Below are 12,083 nucleotides of genomic sequence, written 5' to 3'. Positions count from 1 at the left end.
GAGGGGGAGGAGTGGGTGTAATGCCAGTGATGATTGTCGTGGACTTGGGGTAAGCCCCCGAAAGCACTGTGACGGGTCCGTTAGGGTGCAACGCTGATCAGGTCACCTTTTAAAGATGGTGTCCCGATCTCTGGAGCTGTTTGCAGGCTCTAGGAGACCCCGCCCCACCAGAGTGATGGCGCAAACCACACCCACTCATTTTTGTCTCTCCAAAGAGGCTTAATATTCGGAGAGAAAACTGGTCTGTGCAGCTGGAGAGCTGTGATCCAGTTTTGAGTCTGAGTCTGACACTTGGTCAAATTGTGGTAAGGTTCCGCCCCAAGAAACTATCACTGATTGCCGTAATAACCCATCTGGTTCCCCTTTAGGGAAGGAAATCTGCCGCCCTTACCTGGTCAGGCCTGCATGTGACTCCAGACCCACAGCAATGTGGTTGACTCTGAACTACCCTCTGAAATGTCCACGCAAGCCTCTCAGTTCAAGTGCAGTTAGTAATGGCCAACAAATGCTGGTGAAGCCCTCATTCTATCAAAGAATAAACACATATAAAAATAAGAGAGAAAGAGGTTGAAGGCAGGATTTACTGTCTGTTCACGCCGGTGGGAAAGTCCGTTCCCACACCGGCGCTTGGGTTTCCTGGCGATGAGGGGGTGCTGTTAACAGGAAGTCCCGTTGATGACGGCGGGGCCGGTAGATCCCGCTGGCGGGCCGTCTCTGTGCCGAAAAATACTTGGCGGCGTGATCAGTAAATCCCACCCAAAGATTGCTTTGACTAGAAACGTGGGTGGGGAGGGGGGGAGGGGGGATGAAAGGCTTGAGGGCAAAATGAACGGATCAGCATCCTGACAGTGACTTTGAGAAATTTCAGGAGCTGCAATTGACCACCTCCCATTAATGACATTTTGAAAACAAACTCTACCACGGTGGAAACAGGCTGCTGATTGGGTTTCTGCCCAGTTCACACCACTGGCATTGACTAATCCCAACCCATAGTGCTCCACAGTCTCGCGAGCAGAGCCTAATGCTAAACATATTCTGAGCTTAAAATTCAATAACTACATTTGAGATTAATAAATTTTCATTATTAAGTCTCCAGTGAAAACAATCTATTCGGAGAATAATTTTGCAAAGAATTTAATTGCCAACATAGAGAGATGATTGAATGAGGTGAATTGGTGTCAATGTATACGGGTGCGTTCATGTCGTGATCCTGGCTAATGAACGAGCATATTAACCCAGTAGCTGCGAGGTCAACTGGCCCTGAAGTAAATAGCAAAATTTAATTTAAGGAATTGGATCATTTGAAAGCTGGGACCAGAGCAAATGATGATAAATGTGGTTAAACTGTTGAAAAATAAGTGACTAACTTCTTACCCTGTGCCCCATGTTCTAGATTTCTCAGCCAGGGGCATCAACTTCTCTACCCTGCCAGGCCATTCAGGATCATTTAAGGTTCAATGAGATCACGGCAGGGATGATTCCCTGCCCCCCCAGCTGAGTGTTCCTCGGTGGCGGGAGTGGCATGCCAGCGGTGGGATTCGCTGTTCCCGCTGCCGTCAATGGAAATTCCCATTGACGCCACCCTATGCCGCCGGGAAACCTGCGGTGGGGGGGGGGGCTGCTACGTTGCCGACGGCGCCAGATAATCCTCCGCCAGTGAACGGTTGGAGAATTGCTGCCCATCTCTCATTCTTCTACGCTCCAGAGAATAGAGATCCAGTTTACTCAGACTCTCAACTCAGGAACCAATTGAATGAACTTTTACTGTACCACCCCAGATGCAAGTAAATATTGTTCCTTAAATAGGGAAACAAAATTATGCACTGTATTCCAGGTGTGTTCTCACCAAAGCTTTGTACAACAGGCAGACTTCCTTCGTCCGGTACTCCAACCTTGCAATAGAGGCCAACATGCCATTTACTTTCCTAATTGCTTGCTGGACATGCATGCTAACATTCCATCTTCCCTGTTCAAGTATACTCCAGACTCTCTAAACATCAACATTTACAAATTTCACGCCTTTTTACAAAGAAATCCTGCTTTTCTATTCTTACAACCAAAGTGTATAACTTCACATTCCTCCACATTATACTCCATCTTGTTACCCATTCATTCAAAATGTGTGTAACTCTTTATCATAATCTTTATTGTCACAAGTAGGCTTACATTAACACTGCAATGTAGTTACTCTGAAAAGTCCCTAGTTGCCACATTCTGGCGCCTGTTCGGGTACACAGAGGGAGAATTCAGAATGTCTAAATTACCTAACAGCATGTCTTTCCAGAATTGTGGGAGGAAACCGGAGCACCTGGAGGAAACCCACGTAGACACGGGGAGAATGTGCAGACTCCACACAGACAGTGGCCCAAACTGGGAATCGAACCTCGGTCCCTGGAGCTGTGAAGCAACAGTGCTAACCACTATGCTACCATTCTGCCCACAGCCTCTTTGTGGTATTTCTTGCTCAACCCTATATGCTTTGAGTAGTTGGAGAATGGTATTTTCGAACCATAACAGAGAAGCTTCCAAGACCCACTACAGAACACAGTATAGAGTCAAGACATGTTGGCGTACCCACTAACAGGTCCACCTGAAAGTTCCATAGGCCAGGCTCAGGTATCCTGCTGTCATGGTGGGTGGTGGCCGTTCGGTGGGGCGGGGCGGCTGTTGGGATGGTAGCGGATATGAGGAGATGGGGACACTCCCTTCTACCTCAGTCTTTCTGTAATGGCCACCTATGTGTCAGGTGAGAAATGGATGCAAGATGCCAATGGTAAAAATTACCCCCTCCCCAGAATATGTTCACTATAAGAAGTAAAGCTTTACTATTCATATAGATGAAATCCGACTCGCCCTAACTGCATTTTTCAACAGAGCTGAGGGGTAGCACAAGTTCCAGTTGCATATCCTCCTGCAAGCAGTTATTGTGCCACAATCTGTTGGAGGTGTATCATTCCTAGGGTTGCCAACTCTCGTTGGATGTATTCCTGGAGTTTTATCACATGGCTGTCTACCTCCAACCCCTTCACTAAGTCAAACTTCCCTGAATTCCACCAATCAAGGTGCTCATAGTAACACAACAGAAGTAGGCCATTCAATCCGGCTCTGAAATTCAGTTCGATCATAGAACATAGAACATAGAACAATACAGCGCAGTACAGGCCCTTCGGCCCACGATGTTGCACCGAAACAAAAGCCATCTAACCTACACTATGCCATTATCCAGATCATGGTTGATCTGTACCTCAATTTTTCTATTTGCTCCATATACTCTGATATCCTTTGCTTAACAACAATCAGTCTATCTCCATGTGGAAAACTCCAATTGATCCCCAGTTTCCACAGTTTTTTAGAGCAACAAATTCTAGATTTACACTACTCTTAGTGTGAAAAAATGCTTCCTGATTTCCCTCCTGAATGTGCTGGTTCTAATTTTCAAATGATCTTCCCTCGTTATTAAATTCCACTCTAGTTTCTCCTTATCCATGTTCACCAGCTGTGCCAAACCCACAATATCAGACATGCCCAGAGGAAGACCAGAGGTGGAAAGTTCAGCCCTAACTCTTTGACCATGCTGACCTGACCTAATATATCTTTTAATGGCTTGGCTTCAAGTTTAATTTGATAACATTCCTGCAAGATGCATCAGGATATTTTCACTATGCGGCAGGCACTATGTAAATGCAGGTAATTGCTGGGGTTTGTTATCCCCCACTCCCTCAGGCTGAGTGCCTGGGTATCATAGAGTCTACAGCACAAAAAAGGCTCTGACCCATTGCGTCTGCACCAGTTAAAAACAACCACCTAAGTATTCTAATCCCATTTTCCAGCACTTGGCCCATAGTTATATCTGCAAGAGTTATATCAGGGGGAAAGGCAATTATGATGCGATGAGGCAAGACTTAGGATGCATCAGAAGGAGAGGAAAACTGCAGGGGATGGGCACAATGGAAATGTGGAGCTTGTTCAAGGAACAGCTACTGCGTGTCCTTGATAAGTATGTACCTGTCAGGCAGGGAGGAAGTGGTCGAGCAAGGGAACCGTGGTTCACTAAGGCAGTCGAAACACTTGTCAAGAGGAAGAAGGATGCTCATGTAAAGATGAGACATGAAGGTTCAGTTAAGGCGCTCGAGAGTTACAAGTTAGCTAGGAAGGACCTAAAGAGAGAGCTAAGAAGAGCCAGGAGGGGACATGAGAAGTCTTTGGCAGGTAGGATCAAGGATTGCAGTGAGTTCTCCCAGTGAGCCAGATAGAAGACAGAGCCAGGAGTGAGACACAGCTAAGAATGAGTTTGGGAATTTGAATCGAGGTGGGAATCCGAAGCTGGGTGGGGAGGAAGTGCTTTTTGTGACTGGTAAGTAGTGTTTCTGTTTTTCTGTTTCTTTTCATTGGTATATATATATATTTTTTTTCTTCGTTGTTTATTTATTTATTTACATTTTTGGGGGGGAAATTGAAATTGTTGAAGTTAACCGAAGGTTTAAGACATGGCAGGAGATCTCAGACCCGTGTCATGCTCCTCATGTGCGATGTGGGAGCTCAGGGACACGTCCACTGTCCCTGGCTCCTTCACGTGCAAGAAGTGTGTCCAGTTGCAGCTCCTGTTAGACCGCTTGACGGCTCTGGAGCTGCGGATGGACTCACTTTGGAGCGTCCGCGATGCTGAGGACGTCGTGGATAGCACGTTTAGCGAGTTGGTCACACCGCAGGTGAAAGGTACTGAGGGAGATAGTAAATGGGTTACCAAAAGACAGAGCAAGAGTAGGAAGGCAGTGCAGGTGCCCTCTGCGGTCATCTCCCTGCAAAACAGATATACCGCTTTGGATACTGTTGAGGGAGATGGCTCACCGGGGAAGGCAGCAGCAGCCAGATTCATGGCACCGTGGCTGACTCTGCTGCGCAGCTGGGCAGGAAGAAGAATGGCAGGGCTATAGTGATAGGGGACTCAATTGTAAGGGGAATAGACAGGCGGTTCTGCGGACGCAATCGAGACTCCAGGATGGTATGTTGCCTCCCTGGTGCAAGGGTCAAGGATATCTCGGAGCGGCTGCAGGACATTCTGGGGGGGGGGGGGGGGGGAGGGTGAACAGCCAGCTGTCGTGGTGCACATAGGCACCAACGATATAGGTAAAAAACGGGATGAGGTCCTACAAGCTGAATTTAGGGAGCTAGGAGTTAAACTAAAAAGTAGGACCTCAAAGGTAGTAATCTCAGGATTGCTACCAGTGCCACGAGCTAGTCAGAGTAGGAATGTCAGGATAGAGAGGATGAATACGTGGCTCGAGAGATGGTGCAAGAGGGAGGGATTCAAATTCCTGGGACATTGGAACCGGTTCTGGGGGAGGTTGGACCAGTACAAACCGGACGGTTTGCACCTGGGCAGGACTGGAACCGATGTCCTGGGGGGGTGTTTGCTAGAGCTGTTTAAACTAATGTGGCAGGGGGATGGGAACCAATGCAGGAAGTTGGAAGGTAGTAAAACAGGGACAGAAATAAAAGGCAGTAAGGGGGAAAGTGTAAGGCAGAGAAGCCATAGTCAAAAATCAAAAAGGGCGACAGTACAAGGAAGGACAGAGTGGATGGTAAGGGAGGTGGTGTAGCTCTGTTATTTAAGGATGACATCCGGGCAACAGTAAGGGATGACATCGGTGCTATGGAGGATAAGGTTGAATCCATTTGGTTGGAAATCAGGAATAGTAAGGTGAAAAAGTCACTGATAGGAGTAATCTATAGGCCACCAAATAGTAACATTATAGTGGGGCAGGCAATAAACAAAGAAATAACAGATGCATGTAGAAATGGTACAGCAGTTATCATGGGGGATTTTAATCTACATGTCGATTGGTTTAACCAGGTCGGTCAAGGCAGCCTTGAGGAGGAGTTTATAGAATGTATCCGCGATAGTTTCCTAGAACAGTATGTAATGGAACCTACGAGGGAACAAGCGGTCCTAGATCTGGTCCTGTGTAATGAGACAGGATTGATTCAGGATCTCATAGTTAGGGATCCTCTCGGAAGGAGCGATCACAATATGGTGGAATTTAAAATACAGATGGAGGGTGAGAAGGTAAAATCAAGCACTAGAGTTTTGTGTTTAAACAAAGGAGATTACAATGGGATGAAAGAAGAACTAGCTAAGGTAGACTGGGAGCAAAGACTTTATAGTGAAACAGTTGAGAAACAGTGGAGAACCTTCCAAGTGATTTTTCACAGTGCTCAGCAAAGGTTTATACCAACAAAAAGGAAGGGCGGTAAAAAGAGGGAAAATCGACCGTGGATATCTAAGGAAATAAGGGAGAGAATCAAATTGAAGGAAAAAACATACAAAGTAGCAAAGATCAGTGGGAGACTAGAGGACTGGGAAATCTTTAGGGGGCAACAGAAAGCTACTAAAAAAGCTATAAAGAAGAGTAAGATAGATTATGAGAGTAAACTTGCTCAGAATATAAAAACAGATAGTAAAAGTTTCTACAAATACATAAAACAAAAAAGAGTGGCTAAGGTAAATATTGGTCCTTTGGAGGATGAGAAGGGAGATTTAGTAATGGGAGATGAGGAAATGGCTGAGGAACTGAACAGGTTTTTTGGGTCGGTCTTCACAGTGGAAGACACAAATAACATGCCAGTGACTGATGGAAATGAGGCTATGACAGGTGAGGACCTTGAGAGGATTGTTATCACCAAGGAGGTAGTGATGGGCAAGCTAATGGGGCAAAAGGTAGACACGTCTCCTGGACCTAATGGAATGCATCCCAGAGTGCTAAAAGAGATGGCTAGGGAAATTGCAAATGCACTAGTGATAATTTACCAAAATTCACTGGACTCTGGGGTGGTCCCGGCGGATTGGAAATTAGCAAACGTGACACCACTGTTTAAAAAAGGAGGTAGGCAGAAAGCGGGTAATTATAGGCCAGTGAGCTTAACTTCGGTAGTGGGGAAGACGCTGGAATCTATCATCAAGGAAGAAATAGCGAGGCACCTGGATGGAAATTGTCCCATTGGACAGGTGCAGCATGGGTTCATAAAGGGCAGGTCGTGCCTAACTAATTTAGTGGAATTTTTTGAGGACATTAACAGTGCGGTAGATAACGGGGAGCTAATGGATGTGGTATATCTGGATTTCCAGAAAGCCTTTGACAAGGTGCCACACAAAGGGTTGTTGCATAAGATAAAGATGCATGGCATTAAGGGGAAAGTAGTAGCATGGATAGAGGATTGGTTAATTAATAGAAAGCAAAGAGTGGGGATTAATGGGTGTTTCTCTGGTTGGCAATCAGTAGCTAGTGGTGACCCTCAGGGATCAGTGTTGGGCCCACAACTGTTCACAATTTACATAGATGATTTGGAGTTGGGGACCAAGGGCAATGTGTCCAAGTTTGCAGACGATACTAAGATAAGTGGTAAAGCAAAAAGTGCAGAGGATGCTGGAAGTCTGCAGAGGGATTTGGATAGGCTAAGTGAATGGGCTAGGGTCTGGCAGATGGAATACAATGTTGACAAATGTGAGGTTATCCATTTTGGTAGGAATAACAGCAAAAGGGATTATTATTTAAATGATAAAATATTAAAACATGCTACTGTGCAGAGAGACCTGGGTGTGCTCGTGCATGAGTCGCAAAAAGTTGGTTTTCAGGTGCAACAGGTGATTAAGAAGGCAAATGGAATTTTGTCCTTCATTGCTAGAGGGATGGAGTTTAAGGCTAGGGAGGTTCTGCTGCAATTGTATAAAGTGTTAGTGAGGCCACACCTGGAGTATTGTGTTCAGTTTTGGTCTCCTTACTTGAGAAAGGACGTACTGGCACTGGAGGCTGTGCAGAGGAGATTAACTAGGTTAATCCCAGAGCTGAAGGGGTTGGATTACGAGGAGAGGTTGAGTAGACTTGGACTGTACTCGTTGGAATTTAGAAGGATGAGGGGGGATCTTATAGAAACATATAAGATTATGAAGGGAATAGATAGGATAGATGCGGGCAGGTTGTTTCCACTGGCGGGTGAAAGCAGAACTAGGGGGCATAGCCTCAAAATTAAGGGAAGTAGATTTAGGACTGAGTTTAGGAGGAACTTCTTCACCCAAAGGGTTGTGAATCTATGGAATTCCTTGCCCAGTGAAGCAGTAGAGGCTCCTTCATTAAATGTTTTTAAGATAAAGATAGATAGTTTTTTGAAGAATAAAGGGATTAAGGGTTCTGGTGTTCGGGCCGGAAAGTGGAGCTGAGTCCACAAAAGATCAGCCATGATCTCATTGAATGGTGGAGCAGGCTCGAGGGGCCAGATGGCCTACTCCTGCTCCTAGTTCTTATGTTCTTATAACCCTAAAGCTTTCTATAGATATGTCAGGAATAAAAGAATGACTAGGGTAAGAGTCGGGCCAGTCAAGGACAGTAGTGGGAAGTTGTGCTTGGAGCCCGAGGAGCTAGGAGAGGTGCTCAATGAATATTTTTTGTCAGTATTCACACAGGAAAAAGACAATGTCGTCAAGGAGAATACTGAGATTCAGGCGACGAGACTAGAAGGGCTTGAGGTTCATAAGGAGGAGGTGTTAACAATTCTGGAAAGGGGACAAATAGATAAGTCACCTGGGCCGGATGGGATTTATCCTAGGATTCTCTGGGAAGCTAGGGAGGAGATTGCTGAGCCTTTGGCTTTGATCTTTAAGTCATCTTTGTCAACAGGAATAGTACCAGAAGACTGGAGGATAGCAAATGTTGTCCCCTTGTTCAAGAAGGGGAGTAGAGATAACCCTGGTAACTATAGACCAGTGAGCCTTACTTCTGTTGTGGGCAAAATCTTGGAAAGGTTTATAAGAGATAGGGTGTATAATGACCTGGAAAGGAATAATTTGATTAGATATAGTCAACACGGTTTCGTGAAGGGTAGGTCGTGCCTCACAAACCTTATTGAGTTCTTTGAGAAGGTGACCAAACAGGTGGATGAGGGTAAAGCAGTTGATGTGGTGTATATGGATTTCAGTAAAGTGTTTGATAAGGTTCCCCACGGTAGGCTACTGCAGAAAATACGGAAGCATGGGATTAAGGGAGATTTAGCAGTTTGGATCAGAAATTGGCTAGCTGGAAGAAGACAAAGGGTGGTGGTTGATGGGAAGTGTTCAGACTGGAGTCCAGTTACTAGTGGTGTACCACAAGGATCTGTGTTGGGGCCACTGCTGTTTGTCATTTTTTTAAATGACCTGGAGGAGGGCGTAGAAGGATGGGTGAGTAAATTTGCAGATGACACTAAAGTCGGTGGAGTTGTGGACAGTGCGGAAGGATGTTACAAGTTACAGAGGGACATAGATAAACTGCAGCGCTGGGCTGAGAGGTGGCAAATGGAGTTTAATGCAGAAAAGTGTGAGGTGATTCATTTTGGAAGGAATAACAGGAAGACAGAGTACTAGGCTAATGGTAAAATTCTTGGCAGTGTAGATGAGCAGAGAGATCTCGGTGTCCATGTACATAGATCCCTGAAAGTTGTCACTCAGGTTGAGAGGGTTGTTAAGAAGGCGTACGGTGTGTTAGCTTTTATTGGTAGAGGGATTGAGTTTCGGAGCCATGAGGTCATGTTGCAGCTGTACAAAACTCTAGTGCGGCCGCATTTGGAGTATTGCGTGCAATTCTGGTCGCCGCATTATTAGGAAGGATGTGGAAGCATTGGAAAGGGTGCAGAGGAGATTTACCAGAATGTTGCCTGGTATGGAGGGAAGATCTTATGAGGAAAGGTTGAGGGACTTGCGGCTGTTTTCGTTAGAGAGAAGAAGGTTAAGAGGTGACTTAATTGAGGCATACAAGATGATCAGAGGATTGGATAGGGTGGACAGTGAGAGCCTTTTTCCTTGGATGGTGATGTCTAGCACGAGGGGACATAGCTTTAAATTGAGGGGTGATAGATATAAGACAGATGTCAGAGGTAGGTTCTTTACTCAGAGAGTAGTAAGGGTGTGGAATGTCCTGCCTGCAACAGTAGTGGATTCGCCAACACTAAGGGTATTCAAATGGTCATTGGATAGACATATGGACGATAAGGGAATAGTGTAGATGGGCTTTAGAGTGGTTTCACAGGTCAGCGCATCATCGAGGGCCGAAGGGCCTGTACTGCGCTGTAATGTTCTATGTTCTAGTTTTGTATGCCCTGGGATTGCAAGTGTACAGCTAGCACGGTAGCATAGTGGTTAGCACTATGGCTTAACAGCTCCAGGGTCCGATGTTCGATTCCCAGCTTGGGTCACTGTCTGTGTGGAGTCTGCATGTTCTCCCCGTGTCTGCGTGGGTTTCCTCCGGGTGCTCCAGTTTCCTCCCACGAGTCCCGAAAGACATGCTACTAGGTAATTTGGACATTCTGAATTCTCCCTCTGTGTACCCGAACAGGAGCAGGAATGTGGCGACTAGGAGCTTTTCACAGTAACTTCATTGCAGTGTTAATGTAAGCCTCTAATGTAAGCGAGGTGCATTTCACAGTAACTTCATTGAAGCCTACTTGTGACAATAAGCGATTATTATTATTATTATTATTATTATTATTATTATTACTTGTGACAATTAAGATTATTACTATTAACTACTTCTTAAATTTTATGAAGGTCTCTGTCTCCATCACCCTTTCAGGCAATGAGTTCCACATTCCCATCACATCCAGGGTGAAAAGGATTTTGCTCACATCCCCCCTGTTATGTTCTTGCTCAGAGACAATTACTGAGTCAGCATACTAAAGAACATCTAGTTCAAGACTAGTTAATTTTATTATAGTATATTAAACTGGGGGTAGGAAACTAATGCTATTAAACTGGAACTAATACAAACCCGACTGACCACTGTGGTTTCTCAAGTCGCCCCCCAGGCTGCAGTGTCACGTGCTACTACTTGCCTGACACCTACTGGTTGGAGGCTATACATATTTACACATACATTGTTAATGCATATCACTACACCCGCTAAACCTCCTGCTCCTTGCCTTAAATCTATGCCCCCGGTCATTGATCCTGCCGCGTTATTCACCCTGGGGTAACATGGACTGCAACATGATGCAGTTAAGTGATCAAGCATACACCAAACGTAGGCATTGGTTCAATAAGATTTGTTGAACTTCAGTAACGAAGCACACAGCTGCCTGTGGGTTGACTCTCTACTACTCTAATTAAAGTAACATTAACTATCTAGACCATGCTAGCTCTGATCCACGTGTAGAAGGTGTTGAATGATTTGTACACCCTGACTGTCACTACAGTTGTCACCAGTGGAAAGAGGCAGAGTGCTGATGCCTCGTGTGTTTTATATTTGGAAGCCCCCCTCTGGTGTTCTGCCTGGCCATTGGTCGTGTTCTGTTCTGTATGTTGATTGGCTCACCTGGGTGTCTGTCACTGCCTGCTTTTACCTCATGATGTGCATGAGTGCATATTATGAGAGATCCCTCCACCAAGGGTAATAGTTTCTTGCTGTCTACTCTATTTGCATCATAATTTTATACATCGCAATCATGTCCCCTCTTAGTCTCCCCTGCTCCAAGGAAAACAACCCCAGTCTATCCAACTCTTTTCATAGGTAAAACTCTCCAGCCTAGGCAACATTCTGGTAAATCCCCTCTGCACGCTTTCCATTGCTATCACATTCCTCCTGTAATGTGGATGCCAGAGGTGCATACAATGCAGAAGCTAAACAAAAGATTCCAGTCCCACTAAACTGGATGAGTCTGGTGATGAGCTGGTTGGTCTCCCCTGTACGGGGCCTCATTTTCTGTTTTGTTTCTTTACATCTGTCCACATTGGCGCTCCTTGAAATTTCAGGGTATCGCTGGCAGACAATGACCTAGCTCAAGCTGCTACGTCTCCCAAAATGTCTTTCAATAAAGTGGACCCAGACCATTTAAACAAGTATGCTGCCAGTCTCACTCTCATCATCCACATAAATCTAACTCCTAACAGTTCCCCTTTGTCGGGAGCTACAGAACAGATGTCCTGAAACTTGAAACTTGTCGGATTTAAACCTTAGGAGTTATTTCTGAGGATCCCCTGTTGCCATTTGGCAGGGCGTTAGGCGACATTGTTTCTGTTTGGGGAGAGGTGTGTGGTGGTTTGCTTTATCAGATTTAATTAG

At 45.4% G+C, this 12,083-nt stretch overlaps 1 protein-coding gene across 4 annotated transcripts in view; it reads left to right on the top strand.

Moving 5' to 3' along the window:
- Nucleotides 1–12,083, top strand: part of grip2b (glutamate receptor interacting protein 2b) — a 324,567-nt gene that overhangs the window by 42,855 nt on the left and 269,629 nt on the right. The gene's annotated exons all lie outside the window — the stretch shown is intronic.

Source organism: Scyliorhinus torazame, chromosome 13 (assembly GCF_047496885.1).
Source record: "Scyliorhinus torazame isolate Kashiwa2021f chromosome 13, sScyTor2.1, whole genome shotgun sequence".
Lineage (NCBI taxonomy): Eukaryota > Metazoa > Chordata > Chondrichthyes > Carcharhiniformes > Scyliorhinidae > Scyliorhinus > Scyliorhinus torazame.
This window is presented reverse-complemented; position numbering and strand designations above follow the sequence as displayed.